The sequence below is a fragment of the Aquarana catesbeiana genome, linkage group LG10, assembly GCF_042186555.1.
Source record: "Aquarana catesbeiana isolate 2022-GZ linkage group LG10, ASM4218655v1, whole genome shotgun sequence".
NCBI lineage: Eukaryota > Metazoa > Chordata > Amphibia > Anura > Ranidae > Aquarana > Aquarana catesbeiana.
Window position 1 is genome coordinate 229,916,767 of NC_133333.1, and position 6,000 is coordinate 229,922,766.

Genomic DNA, 6,000 nt, shown 5'->3' on the forward strand with positions numbered 1-6,000 from the left:
TTGCAGCAGGGCTCGTTCCTGCGTTCCAACTAGAGTGTCTGTGAGAGGTTGCAGTGTTGTGGCACCAGCACCAGTGCCTAAGGCCTAATTTTTCAGCTCCTGTTCAACAGGGGCATGTAATTACAATTCTTGATCTAATATTTCACAGCAGGGCCCTGTGAGGGCTTACAGTGTTGTGGCCACAGCAACACCTAAGGCCCAAATTTCTGCTGAGTATATAGGGCAGGACCCTACTTTCAAACATCTAACTTACAAATGACTCCTACTTGCAAACGGAAGGAGACAACAGGAAGTGAGATGAAATCTACCCCTAGGAAGGGAAATTCTCTCCTGTAAGAGTTAATATGGGAAAACAATTTCTCCTTTCCACTGATGCTTTCCAATCCTTGTTCCACAAAAAAACCCAAATTTTCAAAAAACATTTTTCATTGGGACAAAAAAGTGAGGTGAAATCTTCTGAAGAGGAGGAAAGACAGCAAAACAAATGTCACAGGGGTGATAACCCTTCCCTATGTTTTCCAAAAAGCTTAGAAAAGATTTTTTGGCTGGAGCTAAACACGTTAAAAATGTTCAAAATTACAAACAGATTCTACTTAACAACAAACCTACAGTCCCTGTCTTGTTTGCACCGCCTGTATACTGCTGTTCAGAGTATATAGGGCCTGGTGGCCCCACACCTTTCCTTATTTTAATTTGGGTGCGGGGTTCCCCTTAATATCCATACAAGACCCAAAGGGCCTGGTAATGGACTGGGGGGTACCCATGCCGTTTGTCTCACTGATTTTCATCCATATTGCCATGACCCGACATGACATTAAACCCGCAAGCAGTTTTAAATGAGATTTTTTCCTTTAAAAATGACATTTGGTGCAGGGACTGTTCTAAACATGGGAAACACGCGTCACTTTACAGGCATACTATAGACACCCCCCAAGTACGATATTTAAAGGAATATTTCACTTTTTTTTTTTTTTACTTTAAGCATCATTAAAATCACTGCTCCCGAAAAAACGGCCGTTTTTAAAAGTTTTTTTTGCATTGATACATGTCCCCTGGGGTAGGACCCGGGTCCCCAAACCCTTTTTAGGACAATACCATGCAAATTAGCCTTTAAAATGAGCACTTTTGATTTCGAACGTTCGAGTCCCATAGACGTCAATGGGGTTCTAACGTTCGTGCGAACTTTCGGTCCGTTCGCGGGTTCTGGTGCGAACCGAACCGGGGGGTGTTCGGCTCATCCCTACTGTCCAACATACTACACTGTCCACCACACTACACTGTCCACTATACTACACTGACCACTATACTACACTGACCACCATACTACACTGTCCACTATACTACACTGTCCACTATACTACACTGTCCACTACACTAACCACTACACTGACCACTATACTACACTGACCACCATACTACACTGTCCACCATACTACACTGACCACCATACTACAACGTCCACTATACTACACTGACCACCATACTACACTGTCCACTATACTACACTACACTGACCACTATACTACACTGACCACTATACTACACTGACCACCATACTACACTAACCACTACACTGTCCACTATACTACACTATACTGACCACTATACTACACTACACTGTCCACTATACTACACTGACCACCATACTACACTGTCCACCATACTACACTGTCCACCATACTACACTGTCCAACATACTACACTGTCCACCATACTACACTGTCCACCATACTACACTGTCCACTATACTACACTGACCACTATACTACACTGACCACTATACTACACTGTCCACTATACTACACTGTCCACTGTACTACACTGTCCACTACACTGACCACTATACTACACTGACCACCATACTACACTGTCCACCATACTACACTGACCACCATACTACACTGTCCACTATACTACACTGACCACCATACTACACTGTCCACTATACTACACTACACTGACCACTATACTACACTGACCACTATACTACACTGACCACCATACTACACTAACCACTACACTGTCCACTATACTACACTATACTGACCACCATACTACACTGACCAATACACTAACCACTACACTGACCACTATACTACACTACACTACACTGACCACTACACTAACCACTACACTGACCACTACACTAACCACTATACTACGCTACACTGACCACCATACTACACTGTCCACTACACTATACTGTCCACTATACTACACTATACTGACCACCATACTACACTGTCCACTATACTACACTGTCCACTATACTACACTGACCACTATACTACACTGACCACTATACTACACTGTCCACTATACTACACTGTCCACTATACTACACTATACTGACCACCATACTACACTGTCCACTACACTACACTGACCTCCATACTAAACTACACTATACTGACCACTATGCTAACCACTATACTATACTACACTAACCACTATACTGACCACTATACTACACTATACTGTCCACTACACTGCCCCCCATAGTGACACTACACTGACCTCCATACTATACTACACTACATTGTCCTGCCTACAGTCTCTCTCTCGCCCCCCTCCCTCCCTCCCCCTCCCAGTAACATGACTCTCACTTACCTTCTTATCCTGGCTGCATCGATCCGGATGAGGAGGAGAACACAGCGGCGGCTCACTTTCTTCTCTCCCCTGCGCTCTGCTTGCTGCCATGTTCAGTATCCAGCGCCCTGTGATTGGGTGTATGGGGGTCATGTGTGGAGGCGGGGCGCCTCACATGACCCCCATACACCCAATCACAGGGCGCCGGACACTTAACATGGCGGCCGGAGCCCGGGGACACAAAATTAGAAATTAGGAGGAGGCAGCCAGTGACACATACTGGCGCCCCCCTAAATATCGCGCCCGGGGCCACGGCACCCCCTGCACCCCCCACGCTACGCCACTGTGCCTGTCAGTAGGAAGATAACAGGAACAGATCTAGCTAAACTGAATACAGTGTATATATATATATGCAACACCTGGGATGCATATATATACACAATACACTGTAAGTGCAGCTAACTGACTGACTGTTCTGCCTAATCTATCTAACTCAAATCAAATGACACTGTCTCTCTGTCTATCTCTTTCAACGCCGGAACACACACTACACAGGGCCGCCGTGTAGGCGGCCTTATATAGTGTGGGGCATGTACTAAATCCCCTGAGCCATAATTGGCCAAAGCCTCCTTGGCTTTGGCCAATTACGGCTCTCTGTTCAGACGGCGCTGTGATTGGTCAAGCATGCGGGTCATAGTGCATGCTTGGCCAATCATCAGCCAGCAATGCACTGCGATGCCGCAGTGAATTATGGGCCGTGACGCGCCACACGAATTTGGCGCGAACGGCCCATATCGTTCGCAATTCGGCGAACGGGCGAACAGACGATGTTCGACTCGAACATGGGTTCGACTCGAACACGAAGCTCATCCCTACCAAGGGGGCACCAGAAGTCATGCAGTCCAGGTAAACCAGATCCTAACTTGGGCAGAAAAGCATGTGCCATGCATATCGGCAATCTTCATTCCAGGGGTAGAAAACTGGCAGGCGGACTACTTAAGTCGCCAGCAGTTGTTCCCGGGGGAATGGTCCCTTCACCCCGACATCTTCCTGGCTATATGCCAAAGATGGGGGATCTCGGACGTAGATCTGTTTGCATTCAGGTTCAACAACAAGGTCGACAACTTTGTGTCAAGAACAAGGGATCTACTCGCATGCGGAACAGATGCGTTGGTGACCCCGTGGGATCAGATCTCACTGATTTATGCATTTCCTCCTATTCTGCTGCTACCACAACTTCTTCGCAGGATCAAGCAGGAAAAGAAGTCGGTGGTTATTGTGGCCCCAGCGTGGCCCAGAAGATCTTGGTATGCAGAAATAGTAAAGTTGGTGGTAGGGGCCCCATGGCCCCTACCACCATGTCCAGACCTGCTATCGCAGGGACCAGTGTTCCATCCTACCTTACAAACGCTGAATTTAACGGTTTGGCAATTGAAACCCACATTCTGAAGAATCACGGGCTTTCAGGCTCAGTGATATCTACCTTGATTAATGAAAGGAAGCCAGCTTCCAGAGTTATTTTTTATAGAGTCTGGAAGGCATATGTTTCCTGGTGTGAATCCAGGGGTTGGCATCCCAGAAAGTATGTCATAGGTAGACTCCTTGCCTTTCTGCAAATGGGGTTAGAGATGAAGCTGGCCTTGAGTACTATCAAGGGCCAGGTCTCTGCCTTATTGGTATTGTTTCAACATCCGCTTGCTTCGCATTCTTTGGTCCAAAGCTTTATACAGGGGGTAACGTGGCTTAATCCACAGATTAGAGCACCCCTGAACCCTTGGGACTTGAATTTAGTTCTGTCGGCATTACAGAAACAGCCTTTTGAGCCGATACAACATATTCCCTTGGTCCTTTTGACAATAAAGCTAGTTTTTCTGATAGCCATTTCTTCTGCAAGAAGGGTATCAGAATTGGCGGCTCTTTCTTGTAAAGAGCCATATTTAATCATTCACAAGGATAGAGTAGTATTGCAAAGATATAAAAGAATAAATCCACGCTTAGGACAGAGTAAGAGCTGCTGCCTATCTCTAATTAGTACCCCTAAGGGTCTAATTGCATAGTAGATAAGTGAGATGAGACCATAAACGGCGCTGCCCTCTATAATATTAATGGGTACCAGGTAAAAATATCACAAGATCCACACTGAATCCAGATGACTCCGATACATAAAAACTCCACCAATATCAAAACATACTACGGTTTAGGCCAAAAATGAACCATATATTTGGAGGTGAGCAAAAATTTAGGTTGGACAGTGCAAACCAAAGAACAGTGTAAAAAAGGGGACAAGTTTAAAAAATTGTTTTAAAAAACTTAAAAGTATTGGGACAAGATGGCGCCAAAGGAAACCTATTAGGTATTATAAGGATATATGTGCTTAATATTATCAGTGTGGTGTCTGTGTGTCCCCTTCCATATTTATATGCAAAAAATATTAAGTAGAGCTGTGTTTGACCCCAATGTTCAAAAGTATTGGGACAGTATTAGGTATAAATAGGTATTATATGGATATGTGTGCTTAATATTATCAGTGTGGTGTCTGTGTGTCCCCTTCCATATTTATATGCCAAAAATATTAAGTATGGTTGTGTTTGACCCCAATGTTCAAAAGTATTGGGACAATATGGCGCTTAAGAAACGTGAGATGTGAAATATCCTTTTGTGCGAAACGTGAATTGTCCTTCTATGTGATAAGCAAATAATAATAAAATCACTCCCTATATTTAAATTACAGTTAATAAAAAATATATACAATTAATACAAATTTCTTTTGTTTGAAACAAGTAGTATAGTTAATTTCTAAAAAGTTCATATATATAATCCATGCAGAACAAATATTGTTAACCAGGTGGGGAGAACAGAGTTCAGCTGAAAATGCTGTTTATTTCACCCAAGAGGGTACACCGTAGTGACTTCTGTGTGATTTTTTCATAAGGTGACTTGAAGTGCTCGCCCCCCTGTGCTACCCCACTCACCAGAAATAATCACCCCTGCAGGGGTACCAAGCGACAAAGTGGGTGCCTCAGGGCGAATGATGTTCACTTCAAAAATGCTTCCATTCCTCTGCTCTGTGCGATCCTTATGGCTGTTCCAGGTAAAATGTGTGCTCTGACATGACCATGCTACTCCAGCAGTGTACCACCTTAAGCTGTTAAACACTCCAGAAATCCAGAGAAAAGAGAAACACAAGGGGCTCCTTGCTGCAGTGTTTGTCCACACCGATCCCTTTCACGTGTGTGTGGTTTGGCTGTGCTCACCTATGGCTCACCCATAGGTGAGCACAGCCAAACCACACACACGTGAAAGGGATCGGTGTGGACAAACACTGCAGCAAGGAGCCCCTTGTGTTTCTCTTTTCTCTGGATTTCTGGAGTGTTTAACAGCTTAAGGTGGTACACTGCTGGAGTAGCATGG